The sequence below is a fragment of the Schistocerca piceifrons genome, chromosome 2 (genome assembly GCF_021461385.2).
Source record: "Schistocerca piceifrons isolate TAMUIC-IGC-003096 chromosome 2, iqSchPice1.1, whole genome shotgun sequence".
NCBI classification, from domain to species: Eukaryota; Metazoa; Arthropoda; class Insecta; order Orthoptera; family Acrididae; genus Schistocerca; species Schistocerca piceifrons.
Window position 1 is genome coordinate 483547240 of NC_060139.1, and position 14055 is coordinate 483561294.

Genomic DNA, 14055 nt, shown 5'->3' on the forward strand with positions numbered 1-14055 from the left:
GCGAGGCGTGTTTTTTAAGAAAGTATCGTTTTGAAATTTAAAAAAAAAAGATGTGCCAAGATATCTCAATTATTTTGTTTTTACATGAAAGCGTGTATCTTAATCTACGCACTGACGCCACTACAGTGTGATTCTTCCTTGTTTACGTTGTGTACTGAGAGTTTATGATGCCTCCGATAATCGTGAGTCCCGCCGACTGCGAAGTACAGGCTGTTATAAGATTTCTTTGTGCTAAAGGCTTAAAAGCGATCCATATTCATCGTGAGATCTGGCAGTTTGCGGAGAAAACATTATGAATGATGGAATGGTAAGAAAGTGGGTGAGAGCATTTAAAGATGGCCGCACAAATGTGCATGATGAACAACGGAGTGGGTGTCCTTCGGTCGTTAATGAAAGTTTGGTGCGGAAAGTGGACAATAAGGTGAGAGAAAATAGACGCTTTACGAATTCCTCCTTGCGGGATGACTGTCCTAATGTTTGTCGTAGTTTTTTGTATGGCATTGTGACCGAGCACTTGAATTACCGAAAATTGTGTGCACGTTGGGTACCGAAAATGTTGACGGATGTGCACAAAACCAAACGTTTAGACAGTGCATTGACTTTCCTTGAGCGCTACCACAACGACGGTGATGATTTCTTAAGCCAAATTGTTACGGGCGATGAAACATGGGTGGCCTACGTCACACCAGAATCAAAGTAACAGTCCATGGAAGTGGAGCAAGGGCATCGTTTTGCTGCAAGACAATGCCCGTTCACATGTGGCGAATCAGACCAAAGATCTCATCACATCTTTTCGATGCGAAACTCTAGATCATCCTCCGTACAGCCCCGATATTGCGCCCGGTGACTACCATCTGTTCCTGCATTTGAAGAAACACCTGGACGGTCAGCGTCTTCAAGACAATGAAGTCAAAACAGTGGTGACGCAATGGTTAACAAGTCAGGCGGCAGACTTCTGTGAGGAGGGTATTCAAAAACTGGTACAACGTTAGGACAAGTGCCTCAATATTGACGGAAATTATGTAGAAAAGTAGATTACGGTACAGGCTTTCATGTGGCTGGCTCTGAGCACTACGGGACTTAACTTCTGAGGTCATCAGTCCCCTAGAACTTAGAACTACTTAAACCTAACTAACCTAAGGACATCACACACATCCATGCCCGAGGCTGGATTCGAACCTGCGACCGTAGCAGTGGCGCGGTTCCGGACTGCGCGCCGAGAACCGCAAGACCACCACGGCCGGCAGGCTTTCATGTGAAAATAAAATTATTGAGATATCTTAGCACGTCTTTTTTTAATTTCAAAGCGGTACTTACTTAAAAAAGCTCGCCTCGTATAATAAGGCACTTAAATACAGGACACAATAATAGACACTGAAGTTAAATCCAGAAAACACATACCCCTCATGAAACTGAATAAGTAGGCCTACTTGTTTTAGAAAGATTCTTATCGCCAGTGAGCCACACAAAGGCATCGGCCTAATGCCAAAATAACCAACGACATTCAGAATGACTACACAGTGCTGTTCGTGACTTAAAGTCCACAAAAAGTTGCTCACTGTCGTTTCCGTATCAGGCAGAAGATAATCACAGACAGTGTATGTGACCAAGTCCACCACCCAAAGCAGAACGAACACGCCCAAAGTTCAACTCCAGAGTATGGCCCGTCACTGCACAGGCAGGATGAAGTTGCAACTCCTCTGTATGCGGAAGTGCATCCCGAGGTGCAAGCCGCTACACCAGGTGGGGCTCCATCAAAACAAGCCAAACCACAGGCATCACGTTTGAGGTGAGCTTGCAGAGCCGTCCCAGGCGCCACCACACGGGGCTCCAAGAAAGCTGCAGCCAAGCAATGCTAGGCAAAGAATTTCCTCAAGCACAGGAACCGACATAGCCACACGCATGGTTCAGATACCGTTCAATGCAGCCTGAAAGAAAAAAACTAGAATAGAAACTCATGGCTATAAGATTCAAAAATAAGAAACAGCGAAAGAAGGGCTGAATGGGAAACAAAGATGACGCAAGAAGTGGAAGGGACATTTAAATAGGATGTGTAATAGCAGAATAGCAAAGCTGCAAGCCAGTGAAACGGAGTATTGGAAGACCTAGGAAGATGCGAGACCCCCCTGTAGTGCTTAACCTCCATAAATACTTCTCAGTCGAGCCACAAGTCTTTAGTAGAAGGTGGTACAGGCGACTTACAGTATGACTGCTCACTCTTATTCACCGGCACTACGAGTTTTAAGATAACCCTTCCCTGGATTACCTCAGTAAATCGACATGCAGAACTTCCCACCATCTGTTCACAGAAAAGTTCTCACAGATGTAGGTTGTAGCAGTTCTCGTAATGTACTGGAATTGTTCAGAGGTGTGGCTGGTCCAACTATGCAGCTACAGGTGGATTTGCAGATTTCTATTCTACTTTAAATGGTATTTACGGCGCATTTATTAACGTACACCGTAAAATAGTTCACACACAATTAATCAATTAATTCGATACAATCAATATAAAAAATTTCTTAAAATCAATAGCACTGGCGGCACAAGAGATCAGATCTGGAATGCATACAAACACTGACTGAACAGTTTGGCACACAACGGGAAGCTCTAGTATACTTCGTGTGACTCAGGGATGAGTCATACATCGTCGGCAGAATATTAATTATCATTTTTGTTTCTTAATATAAACAGTTAACGACAATTATGATAGCAAAGTTTTAATTACCTTAGGGCGCCCTTTAAGTTATTATGTCAAAATTGGCTTATTTAGTGTAAGAATATATATTTAATATAAGAAATGCGTTAGTTTCAAGTCTGAAATTTGGTGTATCCCCATCGTTTACAATTACCAAGTTAGGCTGGGCGAGCACAGGCGATCTTTCAGTTGACGCGATTGAACAACCCCTGTCGCTGGGTACATTAAGGAGAGCACACTGTTACAGGAAAATCTCGAGTACTCTCAGTGGCGCCAAGGATTTCACAGAAACAGCTTGTTTGGTGGCCAGTTTACTCTGACGGAGACACAGCAGCACAAATACCGTTACTGGCTGCATCCAGTTGTTAAGTCAAAGACTGTTGAAAGGTCGGTTTTACAAATTACACGAAGGGTTACGAAAGCACCCGAATAAATTCCTTCAGTCCTTGAATAGCTTGGACTCAATGCTTCAATCAATAGGACCTAAAATAACAAAATAAGACATGACATGGAGGAAGTCTGGCGGAAATATGTACCACCTGTGGAGCGCTTAGCAGTGGCATTGAGGTAAGCATACTTTTATTGCCCTTTTACGTCACTGATCAGATGCATCAAGAACACCGCTACTATAAGTAAAATTGGCGAACCTGTTTCCTGTGAAAACGGCAAAACCAAGTTTCTGAGTTCTTGTTGTCGTTATCAGCACAGCGGCGCAGTTTGTGGAGGTTATGTTTCATTTAGGACATTTGACGAATACGGCCGAAAAATGAAGTTGGAGAATAAGTTGCTTGAGTGGTGCTGCTATGACGCATGTTCGACTGCCACGGAAAAATTGGTGAAAGCTGATAATATCTCGTATCCTTCATCACGTTCAGTACTTCTACTTTCGCGTAATGTTTTTGTCCCACGGCATGGGGACAAGCATTAAAGGAAAATTTTTGTCCTCGTTATTAGCAGTTATGTAAATGTCTACAGGTTCATCATATGGCAGAAAAACTCAAGACGATTGGATGATTACTGATTGCCAAAAAGTTTTTAGACAGAACTGACTTTCCAACTTGCACAGGTGCTGTGGACGGAAGACATGTATGATTGAAAAAAACTTCTGTCAGTGGCTAAGAGCTTTTAATTACAGTAATTTTTTTCGACAGGGTGCAGTGGGCGCTGAGTACTATTTCACCTCACAGACGTGGACTCACAAGGCACCAGTGAGCATACTAATGTATTGCAAGAAATCTAACACCTGTCGAAGACTGAAAGCAAATCAGTCATACGTTCCAAGTCCTCAATAATTCCTTCACGGCGAGTAAGGAGGATAACTCCAGCCTTTTAAATTTTGCGGGAGATGTAGTATTTGTACTATATAAACACATTTCACGACCTTTTTCTACGAGAAACCTGACAATGAAACAGCATGTTCTTAATTAATGTTTTTGTGGTTCTCGTGTAATGGTGGAATGTACTTTTGGGATTTAGGGTAACAAGTGGTACATATTTCATCGCTCTATTGATGTGGATGTCCGTTTTTCAGACATTATCATAAAAGCGTGTTGTATTCTACACAATTTCGCAAGAAGAAATCACGGTGACCGATCAAGGACGAGTCACAGGGATGCCTTCAGCAAAGCTGTGAGCCTATAGGAATAAGAGCTGATACGTGTGGCATGCAAATAAGGTGTTATTTTGCAAATTACTTTGTGACTCCACTCGCATCAGTACCTTCACCATATGACAAAATTTAAATTGTGGCAATGGCGAATGAATTAAAATAGTGAACTATGAAACTTTCCTGGTCCAAGCAGTTCAATCCAGTTCCAAATGATGCTGCAGCAGCACACTTCTCCTCATAGTTTCTGTTTCAAACTGTGATCACTGTATTTTTTTTAAATTTCTTATTGTAGACAGCTGGCCTCTTTTCCGCTTCTACAATTAGTCTTCTTGAATCGAAAACGCAACTTACAATGTCATCCATATCGCAACTCTAGTCAGCAGACATGATGCTGGCAACAGACGTTGTCTGTCTGCAACAGAATGCGAGAGCGAGCCCATGCCATTGCCTGTGATTCATTCAACATCTGCTACTATCGCGTCGCAAGTGAAATAGGGCAGGTCGCGTCTTTTAGATCGCCGCTACAGTTTGACAGCAGGTGTGCACGCAAGTATCCAGCCACCGCGTTTCACTCTTGCGACAAACAAGTCGCCAGTGCTCGCCAGGCCTTTAGTTTTGCTCTCACGACTTGCACTGTCTTCCCATCCCACTGGCATACTTTCAACACCATGTGGCGTTACCAACCTAGCAGTCTGCGCTCCAACCGTGGGGACTGCTTCTTACTCGCCACAGTGACGATCTGTATTGACGCTTTACGAGAGCGAATTATTCATCTTAACCGCAGCGCTCGAATACAATGTCGAAATAACAAAAGAGTTAACTGTTGTTCGTAATTAGAGGAAGCTCTCAAAGAGAAGGAATGACTAGAACAACAAAGAATCAGACAGCCTAAAATTCCTTTAAATGCAATGAAAAGGCTTAGTGCTGCTTAAATTACAACCTCGCAACACAAGATGATGATGACAAGGTAGTGCAATAACGATTAGTACCTTTTTATCGATCAGTAGCGTTTTTGATTATTTTCCCATAGCAATTTGTAAATACCGCTACTGTAATTAGGCCATTACCCGAACAATTATTTGCATTCCGAGTGCTCAATAAAACGAGTGACGCATGTAAAAGTTTTGTAAATGGTATGTATCGCAATCTATACATGAATCAATTAAAAGGAAAAAAAAAATCCAGGTAGCGTTTTTGATTATTTTCCCATAGCAATTTGTAAATACCGGTACTGTAATTAGGCCATTACCCGAACAATTATTTTCATTCCGAGCGCTCAATAAAACGAGTGACGTATGTAAAAGTTTTGTAAATGGTATGTATTGCAATCAATACATGAATCAATCAAAAGAAAAAAAAAATCATGTTTCCGCCCGGGATCGAACCGGGGACCTTGCGCGTGTGAAGCGCACGTGATAACCACTACACTACGGAAACGTTGAGGTAGTTGCACCTAACGATGAGTATAAGCAATTCCATTCTGAAGTAATTCAACATAACTTGGAATAATAGTTTTTGAATGCTATTTTATCAATGTTAATATGAGTTTTCAAATAATTACATCTAAAATGCATCTAAGTAATATCTTATGCTGATGAATTTTGTACCACCAGTAATTTTCAAATGTCCTGAAGTGGACAGCTAGAGTATTTTTCGCTGTACCATACAACAACTTCCCTTTCGTTTTGTTTATTACGAACGGAAGGAACGATTCCTTATATGTATTTGTACGTACCGTAAATTACATTGACAGATCACTGGTCAAATCGCACGTGTGGTTTCTTTGTGAGGAGCATATGCGAGCAGCACCGTTACTTTTAAATTCTTGCATTTGACGTTGAAACCAAAATTTTCAAATTTCAGAAAAAATTCTTCCCGAGGAAACTTACATCTGTCTTTAGCGACTAGTTATCTCTGTAAAATTCTCCCATGATTGGAACAGGTCTGTGATTAATGCATACTCAGGGCCGGTTTCAGGGATTTAGCCACCCCGTGCGAAAATTTCAAGCGCCGCTTCCCCCCTCCGCCCCCTGCCGTCTTACTTTCACATATCACACTCATTCGTCTGTTTGCTGTGAAAATGTATATAAGATCAAAGCAGCAGCATGTGATGCGTTTGCGGTGCAATACATTTTAAGCCAAAACTAATACGTCAACGAAGATTAATTTACGTCACCGGCAATTTTTTAAGTAACTTGATCAGAGGATGAGCGTTTTACTGATTAACTGTTGTGTAAATCGCAGGTTCTTGAAGGCACTTTGTACAGAGACGTTTCTCTTCACATGCGGCACATAATTAAGGCAAATAAACAAAAGCACGTGTATTCACTGCGCATTGAACAATGGCCGGGACAAGGAAAGATAAATATTTATATTAGATATAATCTACCGTTGTTATAGTCAATATCGATACCAATTTGTCACTTATTTCGCCATTAGACAAAACAAATGTACGCAAAGCCTACAATAAATCCACACTACGCAAAGTGTGACAAACATAAATCAATTAAACGAAAAATTAATGAAAAACATGTGTGAAAGACTTGGCTTACATGACATTTTTCTTGCTTTGGCACCAACGAACTTCTGGCTTCACCAACGTTGACACTACTTTAAGTTCATCTTTAAAATTGACAAGACTGATGTCCTTAGCCTTCCGTGACTAAAACTGTCGCACAGCTTGGAACACCTTTCACTTAGAACGTCGGGTGACATGTCCTTAATTTTACTAATGTCACACAAACAATCAAAGAGCTCACTGCGACTTCTGAGTTGTTGAAATCCTCACTCCGTGCGCATATTATAACATCCAGTACTTTAAAATAAAAATCTACTTTGTACTGCAGTTCTGGATCTTCAATTTTCTCATCTTCTCCCTCATACTGAAACTGTTTCTTCTTCCTTCGCTTTCATATGTACGTTGCACCGCCTACGTCTGGGTTTTCTGTATCGAGTTCGGTTGCCAGCTTCTTAGCGTGAAGCAGAAAATCTTGGAATTTGGTGTCCTCCCTGCACTTTGTGAAATGCTTTGTTATTTTTTCGAGTAAGTCAACAGCTTTAAATATATTTGCGGTAATATTTTGTAGGTGTTTGCTGACAACATTGATATTGAGTCATACATCATACCGTATTACCAGTGAACAAAGGAACGAAAATCACGAATAAGGTTTGCCAAACTACATGACTCATGTGCAACCATTTTGTCGGTATTTTCGTTTTCGCTTATTTCAACTACGGCATCGTAGATCCCTATGTTATAGTTGACAGCAGCGATTGCATCGATCCTACTTTGCCATTTTGTCGTACTCAGTGGCTTCAACGTTAGGGTAGATATACGATAATTCAGGACTGCCCAACGTCGCGTAGACGCAGAAAAGAAATCATAAATTTTTCTCACCAAACAAAATAATGGAACTGCGTACTCTTATGCTTTTGCAGCATCATTACAACTAGATTTAAGGAATGACTACTGCAAGGAACATAATCTGCCTTAGGATTTGTATCTAAAATCCTCTTTTGCATTTTTTGTGTTCTTGCCTTTCATGTTAAAACCGTTATCATAGCTCTGGCCCCTGTAAGCCACAAACCAGATGTATCTCCTACAGATACAAATCCAAGAAAATGTTCACTAATATTTACATCGCACGTGTCGTAGTCTATAGAAGTCACATACACAAAACGCACTATCATTGTCATTTGCTCAACACCGGGAATATCTGGTGTACAGCCCAAAATTGAACTATAATATCTAGCAGATCTCTATAAAGACAATATTTTGTTTTTAAATTTACGATGGAGAATGTGAATTGTTTCATTTTGCAAGTTTTTACCCAGATAATGACGAGACGTATTTTCACTGCGCGTTCTTCCCCTTCTGCGCTCGCCGAGAACTGAATCATATTTACCAATAATTCGACCAATTTTAAGAAATTCCAATTGTTGTGAGAGAAGAGACACTCTCTAGCCAAAAACTGGATAATTGCTATAAGGCGTTCCATTACACCCTTCCAATGCCGAGTTTCTGCATTCAATATCTACAGAGTTCCTGCACCCACAGTATTCCCAAATTTTAATCTTCTGGCGAGCTCCACCCACTTTTGGTGCGAATCTAAGTGCACTTGGGCCCTATCGTGGCTAGCTAATGTCTCAGAAATGTGCTGCCAGCTATTTAACAACCAGAAGTCAATAATATTTTGATGTTCGTAAAAAAATTACAGCTGAAACAAAAAAAACAGCATTTGCACTTATTGAATAAACTAACCACTTACGCTGAAAATTTCACCATTGCACAAACTGTAACTGTAATTTTAGAGGTAAAGCGACGATTAGAATCATTCCTAGGGCAGCTTTCGAATTCCATTATCTGTTCCGGAGGCCCTCTTTTGACTAACGTTTACTACAAAATCATCTACTTTGTCGGGCCATTTTGCGGGACCTGAATCAACTACGTCACTGACAGTTTGAATATCAGATGAACACTTGCTAGAATCAGCTGGAACAGTCTCACATTCATAAGAGAGCTGGTATACAATGTCATATTTACCCTGCGAAGTTGCAGGTACTTATTCATCTACCGGAGGCTTGCTCTGATTTACGTCTACATCTGCATTTGTGCTTACATCATTCTGACCAAAATCTTAAAATGGAAAATTTTTCCTAACGAAAATTTCAATGTTTTGTCTACGTATTCTCTTTCCGTTCATCTTTTCCTGTACTGGCTGCCTCAGACATTCCAACAGTTTGTAAAATTAGCAATAACTTATAGCCTAATGAAAACGCATCGCGTCACAGTGAGAAAGCGTTTTCACACCAAACTAATAACTTACCTCTGCCAGCTGAATGTACAATTATCAACTTTTAACACAATCGTTATTGTCTTTACTGAACAGCCTCCAAAAGGAATGATACGGCCGGTGAAACAACTGACTTTGCCTACATTATTATTGTTCGAAGTTAATAGACGAAAGTAAATTGTGTCTGGCAAATCAAATATGTTTCTAGTAAGTGCACCACATACAGACCTATGTTGGCTCCACAATCCACAGTTCGACCACTATATGAAACACTTAACTCGCTACTTAGCTATTAACAAAAAAAGCAAGCGACCATTCTTGCTACATAATGAAACTGCCAACTGAGCGCGGCTTATCTACTGTGCACGGCTGCCAACTCCCAAAAATATTTGCCCCGTAAACTCTAGTCGAAACATCCCTAAGACTCATTATTCATTACCTAACACCTCTAAAAGCAAATATCCATATTTTGCTGCTGATTTTACTTATTTGCAAATTATTCAACATTTCAAACGTAATTCCATCTTTTTATGAATCATTCGAAGTTTTAACGCTAATGTCAGACAAACTTATCATTTTGAATGGATTATGTGTAATTCAAGATCTGCATTTTGTTGCGAGAAATATGAACTATAAAAACCGTCTAAGGCATTTCAATGCACAATCGGCTTCATAACTTTTTATAAACTTTTTTACAATAATGTAAATAGAAAATGTGCGTCAGATACCAGCATTTGAAATTGTTATCCATAAACCTAGTACAAATGAAAGAGAAACAGAGAGGCCATATTTCGAAATGTCTTCGTAATCGTACTGTTGAAAATGTACAATTCCATAGTGAATGTATTATTGTGTTTATAATTGCTCCATGTTATAAACAGACTTGTGGAACTCTGTGGAAGATTGGTACAAATACTGTTAAGTAAATAAATAGCAATCAAATACTTAAAACTTTAAGTCCCCTTTTTAATTCGCGAACATTGACTCGATCCCACTGTCACTTATTTCACGATACCGTTATGGTAACGAGACAACAACCAGTGCTGTTCTACGTGTGAAGAATGAAACATCTTTTTCAACAAGCGTAAAAGAATATGATATGATTATATACGCACTTTTTATTTTATATACGCATAGAACCATTGTCTGTATCAATGTTCTCGGCAATAAATATTTCCAATTTTTTGTGGGATCGACATTTTTTTCGTAAATCGGAGCGCATAATTTTGAGCAAGACCCTTGATTTTATGAATAATTTGTGTTTCCAAATTATTCTCACATTTCTGTATTTATGCAAGACGAATTTGCCGCCGTGGGCGATGGCATGGTTGTCCTCCCCCCCCCCCCCCCCCCTTGAGACGGCCCAGCGCTTCTTCGTTTTCGTCTTCTCCATCGACATCGCCGCAAAATTTTTTAAGTTTTTCTGTAGAAAAGTTGCAGCGAATCGAAATGGTGACATTTAAGCTTGGGTGTCGGTATCTGCGTGACTTTGGTATTTAAATGTCAATCTCTTAATTCATTAGGTTCGCGACGTTTTAAATAATGGTGATAAGCTGCATTCTACTTTTTTCTTTTTACTTTCGGAGTGCTCCTTACACTCGGAATGTCATTAAGACACACATTTACGGATTACTGCATCGTGAATTGCAATTTGTCGGAAGACTTCTTATTGACGGAACTCTGTATTTCTTCCTGGCAGGAGACCAGCATATTTAATTCCGGACAGACGACAGGGTCTCATCAGACGAACGTAGCATGGGGCGCAGATCGCGGAACTGGAAATGACGAGGCGTATCGGGACCACTGGACATATATTTGACAGGATTTGGATTCAAATATCTGCCCAACTACCCTGGTTTTAGTTTTCTATGAGTTCCCTAAATTACTTCAGGTGAACCCCGAATAGGTTCCTCTGATATGAAGACAGGCGATTCCTTCTCCTGCTATTCTACTCTGATGAAGCAGAACATTATGACTACCTGCCTACGCTGCGCGGGGTAGCCGCGCGGTCTCGGGCGTCTATCCACGGTTCGCGTGGCTCCCCCCGTCGGGGCGGAGGTTCGAGTCCTCCCTCGGACATGGGTATGCCTGTTGTCCTTAACGTAAGTTAGTCTAAGCTAGGTTGAATAGTGTAGAAGCCTAGGGATCGATGACCTCAGCAGCTTGGTCTCACAGGAACTCACCACAAATTTCCAGTTTTACCACCTGCCTAATAGATAATATGTCCACCTCTGACACGGATAACAGTGCGAGGCGTCGTGGCATGGAAGCAGTGAGGCCGTGGTAGGTCGCTGAAGGCAGTTGGCACCATATCTGAACACACACACACACACACACACACACAAACACACACCCAAGTCCTGTAAATTCCCGAGAGGAGGGAGACGAGCTTTAATGCCACATTCAGTCACATCCCAATTTTTTTCGATCGGTTTCAGATCTGGGGAATTGAGGGCAAGCACATCAACTGGAACTCGCCACTGTGTTTCTCGAACCACTCTACCCACTCCTGGTTTGTGGCACTGTGCATTATCTTGTTGAAAATGCCACTATCATCGGTAAACATGATCGTATAAAGGGGTGTACATGATTTGTAACGATTATACGATACTCCTTGCCCGTCATGGTGCCTTGCAGGAGCTCTGCTGCACCCATGGATGCCCATGTGAAAGTTCTCCAGAGCACAATGGAGCCGCCGCCAGCTTGTCTTCGTCCTGCGGTACAAGTGTCAAGGAGCGGATCTCCTGGAAGACGACGGATCGCGCCCTCCCGTCGACACGATGGAGAAGGTATAGGGGTTCATCAGACCATCAACGCTCTGCCACTGCGCCACCGCCCACTGCCGATGGTCAAGTGCCCGTTTCAGCAGTAGTTGCCGATGTCGTGGTGTTAACACTGGCACATGCGTGGGTCGTCGGCTATGGAGCCCCATCGTTAGGAGTGTTCGGTGCACTGTGTGTTCAGACACTCTTGTGCTCTGTTCAGCATTACAGTCTGATGTTCTAGGCGCTGCAGTCTGGAACTGCGAGACCGCTACGGTCGTAGGTTCGAATCCTGCCTCGGGCATGGATGTGTGTGATGTCCTTAGGTTAGTTAGGTTTAACTAGTTCTGACTTCTAGGGGACTAATGACCACAGAAGTTGAGTCCCATAGTGCTCAGAGCCGTTTGAACCATTTTTTTTTGAACAGTCTGATGTTAGTTCCACGACAGTTCGCTACTTGTCCTGTTTTACCAGTCAGCCTACGATGCCCTACATGTGTAATGAAGAATGGCCGCCCAACCCCACGACGTCTGGACGTGGTTTCACCACGTGTTGAACTCACTCACCACAGCACTCCTCGAACACACAAGTCGTGCTGTTAACTCTCATGCCGAGCCTCCGGGCCATCATACTCTGCCCTCGGTCAAACTCAGATAGAACGCGCGCCTTCCCCTTTCTAAACGCGGATAGAACGCTCACTGATACTACATGCACCGTGCGTGTGACTATCAGTCATTCCCGGCCAGGTGACGCTGCTATCGCCTGGACGGGTCTGTGTCGGTAGCAGGCCGGGGTTCACAATGGTCTGGCTGATCAGTACAACAGCGTTAGCGAATGCCCTGTATCTCGCTGTGACGTGATACGGGGACTATTTTGACATACACGAAAATTTGTTGAGGATCGACGTTTGTTGCACTCACTGACAACACTCTTTGAAGATAGGAGAACGTCAAGACGAAAACTGTGTTATATTACTTGAACACTGCTTCAGTTGTTAAATCTGTTGTTAACATCTTAATTTCAATTTTCTACAAGTATAATGAATCTAGCCTCCTCGAAGCTTTCGCATATGAACTGTAATTTTGATTTCATGTAAAGTTTGTCCAGATTTGAGTTATTTTTCCAACTTAAATTATATAATTATCATTTGTAAATATTTCTGAATATATCTGATCCCCATAAAAACCATTTTTCTGTTAATATAGTTTTACTATTGATATCAAATATGATACGCTGAGAGCCAAAGTGGTATAACTCAGTTTTTCCCAGTACTGAGAAATAAAAGGTTTTGTGTTTCGTGTAATGTAAATTCATGCTTTACAGTAATTCGTGATTCATTTGATAAAATGTACAAATGAAATGTTCTAATTACTTTACTACAGACATTTTAGTTATTTGTATCTTATATTCCTTTTTGTATTCCCTAAATGTTGGAGTACCACTTTCTCTCTCAGCACTTTACTCATAGTGAAAGGTAATGAGACATAAATCAAGAGTTGTACCACTCTTCTTATAAACGTTTTGGTGAAGTTGAATACCTGAGAAGGAATACACTGTCTTTTAATCTCCATAATTGCAATATACTTGTAAAACATGAACATAATGTGATACAGTAAATGTGTGTCAGCACTCATTGCTAACAACGTACTTTTCTCTCACAAACTGAGTTGAAATAATTGCATTATTGTTGTTCATTACTAGCATGTTACCTACTGAGTCGGTCTAATAATTAGCAGTGCGTTCATCTACGGATTATAAATAAACTGTTGTTTCTAAACGTCGAAATTTCTTAAAGCGTTATTTTCGTTATGCTGATATAGGCTTTTATAATGGATAGAGACCAGATTATATGCATTTGCATGCTACATATGCATTTGAATATTTGGCCCCTTTTCACCGGGAATTGCACACTTTAACTAAAAACTAGTGACGATGCATATTTCCGCTCCATGTTCACAATATTTTAAAAATTTAGACGGGCGGGCTCGATCTAGTTTCGATGTCTCACAAATTGACCGCGACCTACAACTGCGTGCAGTCGCTAACCGAGAGGCCACTCTAGTGAAATTATCACAGCAGAGGGACAGGAACAGGCAGATTCAGTGCTTCTGCGCCAGCGCCCCCGGTTAATCCCCTCCACTGTCATACCGTACGCGTCGGCAACAATTAAATTAAACTACGCTAGCTTTTTAGTCG

General features: G+C 41.3%; 1 non-coding gene across 1 annotated transcript; it reads right to left on the reverse strand.

The window, feature by feature from the left end:
- Positions 1–5668: 5668 nt before the first annotated feature.
- Positions 5669–5741, reverse strand: Trnav-cac. The gene has a single exon. It is a non-coding gene; the product is annotated as a tRNA-Val (tRNA).
- Positions 5742–14055: the final 8314 nt, after the last annotated feature.